The 14547-nt window shown below is 34.4% G+C and overlaps 1 protein-coding gene across 8 annotated transcripts in view; it reads left to right on the forward strand.

Annotated features, from left to right (window-relative positions):
• LOC115989539 (putative disease resistance protein At3g14460) overlaps positions 1 to 13457 on the forward strand; it is a 56973-nt gene extending 43516 nt beyond the window's left edge. For 2 of the 8 annotated variants that reach the window (XR_004091980.1, XR_004091984.1), the window contains exons 4-20: positions 5142 to 5431; positions 5574 to 5807; positions 6069 to 6158; positions 6342 to 6399; positions 6572 to 6662; positions 7076 to 7163; positions 7258 to 7320; positions 7416 to 7560; positions 7991 to 8054; positions 8218 to 9016; positions 9103 to 9200; positions 9321 to 9495; positions 9618 to 9777; positions 11379 to 11442; positions 11712 to 11783; positions 11935 to 12260; positions 12914 to 13457. The gene's annotated coding sequence lies outside the window, so the exon portion shown is untranslated. The remainder of the gene's footprint in view (positions 1 to 5141; positions 5432 to 5573; positions 5808 to 6068; positions 6159 to 6341; positions 6400 to 6571; positions 6663 to 7075; positions 7164 to 7257; positions 7321 to 7415; positions 7561 to 7990; positions 8055 to 8217; positions 9017 to 9102; positions 9201 to 9320; positions 9496 to 9617; positions 9778 to 11378; positions 11443 to 11711; positions 11784 to 11934; positions 12261 to 12913) is intronic. The other 6 variants (XR_004091982.1, XR_004091981.1, XR_004091983.1 and 3 more) reach the window with 6 other exon arrangements.
• The last annotated feature ends 1090 nt before the right edge of the window (positions 13458 to 14547 follow it).

A 14547-nucleotide genomic window follows, 5' to 3' on the forward strand; every position in this document is an offset into this window, starting at 1 on the left:
CGGGGGGGGGGGGGGGAACTTTTGGACATGGGTCTACCATTAGAATTCATGATGATATGACTGGTATAATAAATTTTCCAACTAAGCTTCAGACATAATAAATTTACCATTATGCTACATGTGCTCTGGAACGTGTAGTATTGACAAAAGAAAACTAATGACAGCGATCGTATACTTTAAAACTTGGTTCTTAACTAGATCATTACTTTTTTATTTTTTATTTTTTATTAATGAAAGGACCAAAAAAAAAGAATAATGAAAATAGATAGATGGGCATTATAAATTTTCAAGAAAGGGAATAGAACCTCTTAAATTTTAAGGGAGAGAATTGAAAATAGATTATGTGAAGGTTTAGAATTTTCTTGGGCAAATATAGGATTTGGGGAGCAGATGTTACTAAGTTACACTCCAATTTGTGCTAATCAACACTACAATGGTTATGTTAATTGATTTTCGGATGCATATTAAAATTCTGCCCAAGTTTAATACTACTTAAGATAATTTTTATTCTAATCTCTAATAACATAGAAAGTGTGATGACTTTTGTTGAGTAGATATATGATTAGTTGTTTTTTTTTTTCTTTTTTTAATGTTTCATTAATATTGGACTCTTAATGTATATGTTGCATTCATTAACTCACTTGACATAAAGATTAAAAAAATGTAATGGACACATGGCACAAAATTAGCTTACAAGTGAAAACTAATTTAGTATCTAATTAAATTTCTCAACTATGGCTTTAAATATAAGTGTGTATATATATAGATTTTAGATATACACTAATACACATGAGTTTACTATTCTTTTTGTTTATTGAGTTTTTGAGGATTTATTTATTTTAGACTTTTTGTCTTTTGCACAATATTAACTCACTTAGAACAAAAAAAAATAAAGAAAAAAACTTAAATAAGACATAAAATATAAAATTAGACAATAATTAAAATTTAATTAAGTATCTAATTGAATTTTCTCTTTATTTTGGTTTTAATTATATATATATATATATATAGATATGTTTTTGGATTATTAAAAGTTAATAGTTGCATTTGTGAAAATTTACAAGTGCATAAAAAAATTTAAGTATATAATTAATTGATATACTTCGGCTGAGAGGCATGATTTTGCACAACCAATCCAATGTCTAACACTACTTTTTTCTAAGAAATATTTTTGTATGTTTTTTTTTTTTTTTTTTGAAGACAGAAAATTGGTTAGCAAAAAATTACAGTCCTTGCGTTTATACTTTATAGTACAGTTCTCACTGGGGCCCAACTTTTGGACACGGTCTACCATTAGAATGATGGTATGACTGTCACAAATAATTTTCCAGCTAAGCCTCTGTCCCACTTGTTTTCTTTTGGTTGTTTTTTCTCTGCATGATTGTACCAAGGAAATGACCATAGAAAACGAATGATATCGATGACATTTGTCCACATTTAAAACTCGGTCTTTCTTCACTGCAGCTACTACCAAAAGTGATACAAGATGCATGATTTAATTCATGATCTTGCCAAATCTGTTGCAGGTGAGGAGTGTAGGCTTGTTAGTTTTGATGGCAAAGATATGAATGAAAAAAATTGTCATGTATCATGTCCATTTTATAGACTCATCTTTTACGGGAACTTTAAGCTTGTTGGTTAAAGCAGTCAAGATACGTATGTTTCTTCTTACATATAATAACCTTGTATTGGGTCGCCTAAAGGAGTCGGTGTTGAATGCAATTTTTTAAAGTTTCAAGAGCTTGCGTGCTTTAGATTTACATAGTTTGGAGACTACAACAATACCAAATTCTATAGGGAAGTTAATACATCTAAAGTACCTTGATCTTTCTTTTAATAGCAATATTGAAACCCTCCCTTATTCAATTACTTTACTATTGAATTTGCAAACACTAAAACTCAATGGTTGTCAAGGTCTTAAAGAATTACCCAAAGACATAAGAGAATTGGTTAGCCTCAAACATCTTTATAATGGTGGTTGTAATAAGTTGAGTCATATGCCTCCTGGATTAGGGCAAATGACTGCACTACAGATATTACAGTTATTCATTGTGAGCACCTCCTCCCACACGGGTGGAGTAGGTGAATTGAATGAGCTAAACAACTTGCGAGGTACATTAGAGATCTCACATTTGGAACGATTGGAAGAAGCTAACTTAGAATCCATTGTTGTGAATTTAAGGGAGAAGCAACATCTTGAAAAATTGATATTAAAATGGTATCATCAATATCAAGTAGATAATAATGAAGATGAGAAGTTATTAGAAGACCTCCGGCCACACCAAAATCTCAAATATTTGGAAGGGCATCAATACAATGGTGTGGAATTTTCAAGTTGGGCCTCTTCTCTCATAAATCTTGTTGATTTAAGGATAGCAAATTGTGAGAGATGCCGATATCTGCCACCATTGTCTCATCTCCCCTTTTTAAAATCTCTAAGCCTTCATATGATGAATGATTTGGAGTACATATCCGATAATGATATGAGTAAAGAGATGCTTGCTTCATCCACAACATTATCAATACCCTTCTTTGAAGGGTCACCCTTGCCCAAATTTTGGCTGCTCCTGTTGTACCTCAAAGCCAAACACATCCTCCTTCTACAACTATCTCTACCGTAGAGACCCCTGTCTCGACCTGTGTGACTAGGGCTGGGCTTAAACGTCTAAGGGGATCGAATTCCGAGCAGCTCCAAACAATTCCTGATTCAAAGAGCTCCCCGCCAGACTTGGGCGATACCCATGTGGAGGTTATGGATGCACCGGCCTACATAAAGGCTTTTAAGGTGGACGGGGAGGCTCTTCCTGCCATAGACAGAGTAAGGCTGTGAAGAGATGGCTGTGGAGGAAAAGTCGCTGAGTGTGTGGGGAAGGCTCTTCTACTTCCCGAGGATATGAAGTACTGGGCAAAATGGGATGATGACAACTTGCTGTTGAACATGAAAAGGGAAGCCATCATGGTAATTCACAATCTCATTGCATTTCTTATTTCTTTTTAAAGGATTTTGCTAGCTCGATCAATCTTTTCTTTATAATTTTTGGTAGGACTATCAATGCTCCGCGATCATTAAGGAGAGGTTTCTTGCTGTCAAGGCTAAGGTTGAAAAGCTGAATGCTTATAATGAAGATTTGTTAAAGAAAATTTGTGACACGATAAACAAAGTTTCTGAATCCAAGAAGCTTAGAGCTGAGGCAGAGGAGAAGACCAAGGTCATTTCTGAAAGGAAAGAAGCTTTAGAGAAAGAGCTCGAGGAAACGAAGAAAGCGCTTGTGGAAAAAGATACCGAGCTGAAAGGCTATGTGGCAGATGATGAGGCCAGAATTCAAGAGTCTTATGAACAAGGTCAGCTCGACTACATTTCCTCCGTGAGGTCTGAAGTACAGCGAAACCTTCAAGTCTACTTTTTGAAAGGATGGTTTGCTGCGCTTGATAAGATGCAAGTGGATTCTTCCTCCTCCCTTAGGCAAAAAAGCAGCATCCCAATTCCTGAAGAACTCATCATCATTCCTATTACAGCGAAACCAGTAATCCAGTAATAGGAATGATGATGAGTTCTTCAGGAATTGGGATGCTGCTTTTTTGCCTAAGGGAGGAGGAAGAATCCACTTGCATCTTATCAAGCGCAGCAAACCATCCTTTCAAAAAGTAGACTTGAAGGTTTCGCTGTACTTCAGACCTCACAAAGGAAATGCAGTCGAGCTGAACTTGTTCATAAGACTCTTGAATTCTGGCCTCATCTGCCACATAGTCTTTTAGCTCAGCATCTTTCTCCGCAAGCGCTTTCTTCGTTTCCTCGAGCTCTTTCTCTAAAGCTTCTTTGCTTTCAGAAATGGCCTTGGTCTTCTCCCTCGCCTTAGCTCTAAGCTTCTCGGATTTAGAAACTTTGTTTATCATGTCACAAATTTTCTTTATCAGATCTTCATTATCAGCATTCAGCTCTTCAGCCTTAGCCTTGACAGCAAGAAACCTCTCCTCGATGACTACGGAGCATTGACAACCCTGCCAAAAGTTATAAAAAAAAAGATTGATTGAGCTAGCAAAATTTTTTAAAAAGAAATAAGAAATGCAATGAGATTGTGAATTACCATGATGGCTTCCCTTTTCATGTTCAGCAACAAGTTGTCATCATCCTATTTTGCCCAGTATTTCATGTTCTCGGGAAGTAGAAGAGCCTTCCCCACACACTCAGCGACTTTTCCTCCACGGCCATCTCTCCACGGCCTTACTTTGTCTGTGGCAGGAAGAGCCTCCACCATAAAAGCCTTTATGTAGGTTGGTGCATCCATAACCTCCACATGGGTATCGCCCAAGTCTAGAGGGGAGTTCTCTGAATCAGGAATTGTTTGGGGCTGCTCGGAATTCGATCCCCTTAGACGTTTAAGCCCAGCCCTAGTCACACGGGTCGGGACAAGGGTCTTTGTGGTAGAGACAATTGTAGTAGGAGGATGTGTTTGGCTTTGAGGTACAATAGGAGCAGCCAAAATTTGGGCAAGGGTAACCCTGCTTCTTAGAAGGGATGAAGCAACACCGTTCTCTAAAGTCACTCACAATATGGGCATGTCGTAATTTGAAGGGATGGCAGGGGAGATCAGGGAGGGATTTAGTTGTAACAACAACTCATTGCCTTTATTTCCTCTTCTTTCTCATTTGCAAATTAAATTTTGTCAGTTTGAAGCCTTTGCAAGAGACAATGTCATTGTCCTCTTCTCCTCTCTCCAAATTAAGTAATATGACTTTGGATTGTGTAGAAGATAAAGAGTCTCTTCTGGTTGAGTGGGCACTATATTCTCTCAAGGAACTACAAATTTGGAAGTGCCCTAAACTAACATCTATGTCTCACCTCCCTCTGTTCGCTATAAATTGCTTGTGAGGAGTTCAATCCATTAAGAGACATGCATGATGGTGGCATGGAATGGCGATACCTCAATTGCCTCCGTGATATATGTTTCAGTCGCATTCTGAAACTGAAGTCTCTCCCTGTGGGTCTTCAATGTATTTCCACCCTAAAATGGCTCAGCATTTCAAACTGTCCCAATTTAATGACTTTGCCGGAGCTTACCTCACTTGAATCTTTTAGGATTTTAAGTTGCGAGCCTAATTTGGCATTACTTCTTGAGATTAGTTGTCTCACTTCTTTACAGTTGCTGGAAATTGGAGACTTTCCCCATTTGATTACTTTCACCAAATCAATTAGGAACAATCTCACTTGAAACGCTTTCCATTTGGGGATGTCCCAATCTCACAACACTACGTGATGATGGTTTTCTCAAGTCTTTACGAAAACTGCAAATTGTTGATTGTCCTCAGTTGGCTGAAAAATACAAAATTAAAATCGATAAGGATTTCCCTGATTTGGAAATCAGATGGGAGTGGTACTGCGTCTAACGGCTCTACTTCGTCTTCTGCAACGGTCACTCCCCTCTTTCACTTGGTACGCATTCTATGCTTTTCACTCTGTTATGTTGATTTCCATATTATTAATTAAAATTTGACACTTTTTCAAATTCTATTCTTTATAAAAACAATATTATATATATTCAGCCCCGGTATAATTGAATTGGTATTTTGTTTAGGTTTTTTGGTGATAAAAAAATCAGAGACTTTCGGCAGCCGAACTATTGAATATTGCTTCAGAGTTCTACTTTAAAGGGTTATTATTATTATTTTTTGGAAGTACATGGTTTGTATTCTGTTAACAGCTTCATGGAGATAATCATCTGAAGAATTTGAACAAGTTTCTCGGGCAATATGGTCATGGGATAAATCACTTGGATATTTTCAAGATTTGGGAAGTTGATGCAGCTAAGGTATTCAGTTAGACTCATTCATAAGCTAATGATTATTGAATTTTTTGGAATAGCATTGGGATTTCCAATTTGTGTTTATCAAAACAATGGTGCTTGAGTTAATCAATTTGCTTTCAAATCAATAAAAAAATGTCTTAACAATTGGAAAAAATGAACGGGGGAGGGTTGGCCTTACACTGCTCAAAATTAAAAATCTTATACTGTTTTAGTGACTCCAATAGTAATGTTTTTGACTCTTCTCACTTTTGAAATTGGATGTAGAATGAATTGGAAACACAGAATTTAAGGAGGTGTATGTATCTGGGCATATTCAGAACCATATGAAAAAAGTGCAACAAGTCAACAGCTATGGTGATTATCTTGTTTTGGGTTCATTCTTTTTTCCCTCACGTAAAATGTTCATTCTAGATATGATTCTCATATTAAGAGGGGACCCAAGAGGGAAGATGCATGATTCCACATTTGTTTGTTCATTCTATTGATTTCTATCTTTATATAAATTATAAAATGACACTTTTTTGTTGCGTTCTTTAGGCTAAGTACACTCGGGAAGGCAGTACTCAATTTCAAGCCCTTAACTTCTTCAAAAAAGGTACACTCTCTTGTTGTTTGATGGTTAGGGGAAGCATTGGGGACCCCAATTTCTTTCTTCGGAGCTGTTTCTTTTCCTGTCCCCTGCTTGGCATAGTGCTTTGCTTCCGGTTCTTCGGAAAAATCAACTGACATCCACCCTTGTCATATATTCCATACATCACACTAAATAGATTGAAGTCTGGCACTTGTTGATATTTTGATAACATCTGGTGAGAGATCATTATTTGGCAACCACCATCTAGGAAGCAGTTTTATATTCAGGTATTTATTATGTTGTTTGCTTCAACTCTATATTATTATGACCTATTTATATCAACAAACAAAACATCCAGATATGGTTTTTTGGGTTCTTACATAATTTCTGGTTTTTGTTCACTGTACAATGATAACTTAGTTTGGATTAAAGTATGGCTTCTGATTTTGAGTTTAGACATGCAGAAGTGCTGTGACAGATTTTACTTTATGCACAATATTTGGATAAAAAGTTAGGATCAATAAAATAAAAATATAGAGTTATGCATAACATAGTTTGTCATTTGAAATAGGAGAAAAAAAATCAATTGAATTCTCACATTGAATGCGTAGTCCTTTTTTTGTAAACCAAACTGACATGAAACATAACATTAGAAAATTTGTTTTATGTTTTTTTCCTCACTTTTTTGGAATGATTCCAGGCAGAAATTGTTGGAAAATGGTCCAAGACTGCTCGAATCCTTAATTGAATGTATTTCAGAAGGATGTTCTGGTCCAATATTATTACAGGTCCATTCATCTCCTTTAAATTAAGTTTTCTTTGTTTATAAATTATCCAAATTCCTCGTGTTTTCCTTCAATTAGAAGTATAATTTTTGTGCAGTGTATGGAATATAAAAACAGACCAGAGTTTCTGATCTCCAAAGTGAGTCCATACTCCAATTATGTAAGCCTCTAATGAAAAAGTTGTTGGAAAATCTTTTTTTTTTTTTTTCCTTTCATTTATAGGCTTATTTTCTTATGTTCTAAAACTTATTTCAGGTAGTTTGGCATGGATAAAGATCACAACTAGGTGTTAACAGAAGAGTTGTTCCTTTTCAAGAATGTCTTCATTATGCTCGCAGCTGATTCCTTGGATATTTGACAACTTTTTAATGAAGCTATTGAAAATTTTCAACCTAAACATGTAATTATTTCAACTCACTATATTTATTTCTTAATTAAAACAAGTAGGCCATGATTCTCAGTTTGTGGCTTTAGTTTCTGTGACTCACTTCACTCTGTAACCATATGAATCATAAAATGAGTAATAAAAATCATGTTCTCTACAATGCAACTATAAATTTTCATTTAGTTTTATCTAGGTAAATTGTTATCTGGGAAGGGAAAAAAAATTGTTTTTCACTTAGGTAGATGCTTCATAACACCAATATCATTGAGAAAAAAAAAATCTTGAGATCTGGTCAGTTGATCAGAGGGATTTAACGCCACTACTTTCTTACATTCATGCATCTCCTTTCTAAGTTCGCTTTGAATTTACCAAATACTGGCTCTCTTCATTCTTCCTTTTTGTTTCAAGTTTAGTGAATTTATCAGTTATTGAATTCTGTATGCAGGAACTTTGAATTTGGAAACAGAAAGTTTTTAGTGAATTTACAGCTAATGCAAGAAGATAAATAGGTGCATATCTTACTACTATCTTTATATATCTTATTACATAGATTAGGTTACATGGTTCACTTGTTTTGAATTTTTGGAAATTTGATTGCAAGATAGTAGAAATAGTATTATTTTCCTATCTTTTCCTTTTCCTTAAGTTAATTCTCAAACTTATTTTTGATAGGTTGAAGCAGATGAAGACTGTACCTTGGTGTTAGCAACAAGATTACTGCCTATCTTCAGTTAAAGTTCAATTTCAGGGTGACTGGTTCTTAGAATTTTCAGCCACCCTCTGTGAAACCTAAGCTGATTGCAAACATTTATCTTAGTGTAATTGTTTCAATAACAAAACAAGCTTGTTATGATTTTTTTTTTTTTTTTTTTTTTTTAATGCTTTTCAAATTGGAACCCTTTTACCTATATACATAACTGTACTTTAAAGCATCCATATGAACTTAATTCTAAGAACTATCTTGAGAAATATTTTATAGGGATTAAACATCTAGAAAATGCTAATTATGAAGAAGAATCAGATAATCTGAAGAAATTCCTGTGAAAATCTGATGATGGGATGTATTGCTTGGATAGTTTCTGGATTTGAGAAGCTGATGTAGCTAAGGTACCAGTTAAACTTGTCTATAATCAAATATTATGTTTGATCATAATCAAATTTGAAGAATCCTGAGTTGACATGTAAATATATAAAGAATAGGTAATGAATCTTATCTAGGAGGTGATGATTTCAACAAGGTTGAAACAAGATAAATTAGTAGATCTTTAGCTTATATTCTTTGTTTTCTGATTTATTGTTAGCTGTTACTAAATTACACACTTACATTCTATAATTTTAAATAGAGAATAAACTTTAAGAAAGATGAAGGCATAGATCTTCTGAATGACAGGCAAGCTCTACAACGTCTCATAGAGACTGCTGAGAAAGCAAAGATGGAGCTGTCATCTCTGACTCAAACCAATAATATTAGGTATGTGGCTGTTTCTATGCCTTCTTTCTTTAAGTTGATCTCTCTCTCTTTGCCATAATCACAGAGAAAAACATTTGCTTTTCCAGTTTACCTTTCATTATCGCCATTCGGATGGCCCAAAACACATTGACACCATGCTGACTAGTGTCAAATTTGAAGAACTGTGTTCAGATTTGTTAGACAGGTATGCCTTTTGACAATTGAAATTATTAGACATATGTAATATGACTGTATTTTTTTTTATCTCCATCACTTCAGTTTTCTTTCTTTTGATTTTGAACTCTCTTTTTCTCTCATCTGGTAGTCTAATTGCGTGCTTAAGTTCTCTGGATTACAACTCATAAGCTTTAAGCACCAGTTGAAACTTCCTTGAGAGATGCAAAGCTTTCCAAAGATATGGATGTAATTCAACTTGTATCCCAGCTGTTTAGGAGCTGAAAAATATGGATGAAGTTTTTGTTCTTGGGGCTGTAGTTCAGGTTTGTCCTTTTCTTGTTATTATCTAATTCAACTTATTATTTTTTTGTTACTTTTATTTCCAGACTCGTGTTTTTTTGCTGGAGAAGTTAATGACATTGTGCTCTTGGATGTCTCACCATAGAAGGACTTGAAACTTTGGGTGGTGTCAACTTCACCAACTTCCAAATCAGAGGTGTTCTCCACCGCAGCAGATGGACAGACCAGTGAAGAGATTAATGTCTATCAGGGTGAGAGAGAGTTTGTGAGGGACAACCAGTGCTAGCACCATGCCAAGTGATGGGGTATGTATTTGCAAAAACTGTTGTTTTGAAGAGAATTTGGATTTTGCTCAAACTAGATATATCAAGTTTTAGTTCTTAACAGAAGGCATGAATTAGAATCTGGTGGTTGAGGACGTTGTGGCTAGAGATATTATTAGAATGATTTTGAATAAGCCTAAAACCCAACTCTCTTAGCTAACTATAATTAATTTATCTATTTGAGAAATAACTAATTATATATCAAGAAAAATTTAGACCACTAGTGGAATATGCTGTTTTCTTATATTATAGTTCTAGAACCATAGCCATCGGCAGTGGCTGCGAATCCACCCTCCCCCCTCCTGTTTATGTTCTAATTAGTGTGTAGACTGAAAAATGCTTTTATGTCTTCATTTTTTTTAACTTCAATGTTTTTTTTCTTATAATTTATATTGTAGCACAAGAAGCTTCTTGTTTTTATATTTATTACCTCTTTCAATGATGTTACCATGTTCTACAAAGAACCTACATCTTTCTTTTCTTTCTGAAATCTCGGCATTTCAAGCATATATGTTTTTCAATTTAAAAAAAATAAAAAAATGGAAACGTTCACTTTTTTTATTAGTACCTGTAAACCTAACCTAATTATATTACTAAACCCCATGTTTGTATGTACAAAATAAAAATGTTGCAGGTGGATAGGATGGTTAAAGAAGCTGAAAATTTTGCAAAAGGAAGACAAGGAAAAGAGGGATGCCATAGACACAAGGAATCTGCTGACTCAGTTTTGTACCAAACTAGAAGCAACTAAAAGAGCTGGGAGACAATGTTCTTAGCTAGACAAGGAGAATGTAGAGGCTAAAGTGAATGAGGTCATGGATGCCATCTTTGGTGGTTCTACCCAAGCCATTAAAGATGCAATGGCTGTCCTGAATCAAGAAATTATGTAACTGCGGTAGTCAATGTTAATGTGAATTTGAATTGGTTCAGAACCTTAGGAACAAGTACAACGAGTCCATGGCTTAGGTGATTATCTTGATTTGTGTTTCATTCTCTTTTCCCTTTGCATAAAAATTTCATTCTAGATATGATTCACATTTATTTGTTCATTCTAATGATTTCTGCCTTCATATAAACTACAAAATGACGTTTCTTTGTTTGGGTTCTTGATTTTGAATAAACAGGGTAATATCAATAACATTCTGGTGACAACTACCCTCTAGGAAGCTGTTTTATATTCAGGTATTTGTTATTTTGTTAGCTTTAACACTTTATTATTACTACCTATTTTTATCAACAAACAAGAATATCCAGTGTGGTTTTTGGGTTCTTACATTATGTCTGATTTTTGTTCATTGTACAATAATAACTTAGTTTGGACATGCAGAAGCGCTGTGATGGATTTTACTTTAAGCACACTATTTGGATACAAAGATAGGATCAATAAAATGAAAATATAGAGGTAACCAATTGAATTCTCACATCAAATGCATAGTTCTTTTTTTTGTAATATCACTGTATTTGTTTTGTCTCCATCACTTCAGTTTTCTTTCTTTTGATTTTGAACTCTCTTTTTTGTCATCTGGTAGTCTACTTGCCTGCTTAAGTTCACTGGATTACAACTGCAATTAACATTCTCATAGGCTTTGAGCACCAGTTGAAACTTCCTTAAGAGATACAAAGCTTTACTTCAAAGATATCGATGAGGTAATTCTACTCACATTGGGATTTCCAATTTGTGCTTATCAACACTATGGTGCTTGAGTTAATCAATTTGCTTCCAAATCAAACAAAAAAGTCAAATAAATATTCCAAAGTCAACAACAAAAAGGGGAAGGTTGGCCTTACTCTGCTCAAATCATAATGTTTTCATATATACATATACCATAAAAATGTTAATTAACTATCCTAATCCTATTTAGTAACTCAAATTGTAATGTTTTTGACTCTTTATCACTTTTGAATTGGAAACACAGAATGAAAGGATGTGTATATATTAGAGGCATATTCAGAACCATATGAACAAGTGCAACAAGTCAACAGCTAAGGTGATTTTCTTGTTTTGGGATCATTCTATTTTTCTTCACATGAAAAAACAAGTAGAGCTCTCTATTTCTAATATTGTCTATTTTAATTGTTATTGGAACTTGCACTTACTGTTGAGGCATCAATACTTATTTTTGTCTCATTTATTTCCAGACTGGTGTTTTTTAGCTGGAGAAGTTATTGACATTGTGCTCTTGGATGTCTCACCGTGGAAGGACTTGAAACTTTGGGTGGTGTAATGACAAAGATTATCCCAAGGAACACAACTTCACCGACTTTCAAATCAGCAGAGGTGTTCTCCAGCACAGCAGATGGACAGATCAGTGAAGAGATTAATGTCTATCAGGGTGAAAGAGAGGTATTTATCTCTCTGAAAAAAGGGTGAGAGAGAGATCATGAGGGACAACAAATCCCTTGGAAGCTTGTGCTTAAGACACCAAAACAGGTGCTAGCACCATCACACCATGGCAAGTGATGAGGTATGTATTTGGAAATACTGTTGTTTTGAAGAGAATTTGGATTTTATTCAAACTAGATATAGCAAGTTTTAGTTCTTAACAGAAGGCATGAATTAGAATCTGGCGGTTGAAAATGCTGTGGCTAGAGATATTATTAGAATGAGTTTGGATAAGCCTGAAACCCAAACTATCTTAGCTAACCATAACTAATTTATTTATTTGATAAATAACTAATATATATATCAAGAAAAATTTAGACCATTTGTGGAATATGCTGCTTTCTTATATTGGTCTAGAACCATAGCCATTGGCAGTGGCTGCAAATTCCCTTCCCCCCCCCCCCCCCCTTGTTTATGTTCTATTTTGTTATAGACTGAAAAATGCTTTAATTTCCTCATTTTTGTAACTTCAATTTTTTTTTTCTTGTAATTTATATTGTGGCACAAGGAGCTTCTTTTTTTCCTTTTTTTTTTTAATTACCCATTTCAATGATGCTACCATGTTCTACAAAGAACCTATATCTTTCTTTTCTTTCTGAAATCTCAGCATTTCTAGCATCTATGTTTTTCGATTGATAAATAAATAAAAATAAATGGAAACGTTCACATTTTATATTAGTAACTTAATTATGTTACTAAACCCCATGTTTGTATGTACAAAATAAAATTTTGCAGGTGGATAGGATGGTTAACGAAGTTGAAAATTTTGCAAAAGGAAGACAAGGAAAAGAGGGATGCCATAGATACAAAGAACCAAGCTAACTCAGTTTTGTACCATACTAGAAGCAATCTTCCTAGCTAGACAAGGAGAATGTAGAGGCTAAAGTGAATGAGATCAAGGATGCCATCTCTGGTGGATCTACCCAAGCCATTAAAGAAGCAATGGCTGTCCTGAATCAAGAAATCATGTAACTGTGGTAGTCAATGTTGATATGAATTTGAATTGGATTGTCTATTAGCTTTTTTCGGATTGACTTATTTGCATGGACGGCAACTATTGTTTAGCCTTGAATTATGTTAGAGTTGAGAGAGAACTCTTTGATAGTTATTTGGGCGTATTGGGGTTTAGGTTTGTGAGAGTGGTTCTACACCACCTTTGTACTCTCCATATTTGTTGGTGAAACTATCTCCTTGTCACGGCCCGTGGATGTAGGCCAAAGGCCGAACAACGTAAATTCTTGGTGTTCTCTCTTGTTTGTGGTTGTCTATTTTTCTGTCATTCTTTTTTTTTTTGCTCATAATAATTATTTGTTAGATCTTTCTGAAGTCATAATATTTTTATAAATAAAACTTATGTGGGAGTGCCATCTGAATACCCTTTCCCACAACAGTCAATCTATAGTCAACCCAGCCAACTCGGTGTTGGGTTGCTTCTGCTATTACACTTGGGATCAATTGGAAAAAGGCTAATGGCAATGATATGATCAATGCAGATTTCACAAATAGAGTGCAACTCTTAGAACTTCAATTCGGACCATATATACTTGCATATTTGTGTAATTTTTATGTTAGTTTGTACCGGCTATGTTTTGTGATTTTGGAAAGTATGATGTGTATATTTTCAAATGTGAGTTTTAGAATGGGTAGTTTTTAACGACATAGGCGGGAGGTTTAGTCTCTTCTATGGCACAAGCAAAGCAAATTTCAAGTCTTTTGCCAATATTGCCTACGCACTTGTCACCTTCTCAATTTTTATGAGCTCAAGATTTCTATGTAAGGAGAAGCCTGTGAAACCAATGGTACAGGGGGGTTGTCATCTGCTGGTCTCTATTGTTGTTTATGCTATATCTCAAGCATTAGAATAGAAAGAACGTTGGAGATAATTCATTATGGGTTAAAGTTTTATCTTCATTCTCATTCTTCCATAAACAATTCAAATGTTCTTCAATTGGTATTTACCTCTAATCTTATTATATTTTTTGTTTTTTGTTTTATTAATGATAGGACGAAAAAAAATCGAAAGCATATTTCAAAGATATACTTTCGTTCATTCCTAAAATAGTCTTGATTCTATTTTGATCCCTAAAATATGCATTCTGTTACACAAGCAAGAAACATAACAAAAATAGATAGATGGGCATTATAAATTTTCAAGAACTGGAATAGAACCTCTTATATTTTAAGCGAAAGGAATAAAATATAGATTATATTTCAAGACCTTAAAGAAATTTTTTTTTTTTTTTTTTTTTGCCAAAAATTATATATTAGTCAAGACTTTAACTTATCTACGTTCATATTATTTTCATGTCTAGAATTTTATACAAGAAAGATTAATGTTTTTATTATATTTTACATCTAACTGTTCAATT

Source organism: Quercus lobata, chromosome 5 (genome assembly GCF_001633185.2).
Source record: "Quercus lobata isolate SW786 chromosome 5, ValleyOak3.0 Primary Assembly, whole genome shotgun sequence".
Classification (NCBI taxonomy): domain Eukaryota; kingdom Viridiplantae; phylum Streptophyta; class Magnoliopsida; order Fagales; family Fagaceae; genus Quercus; species Quercus lobata.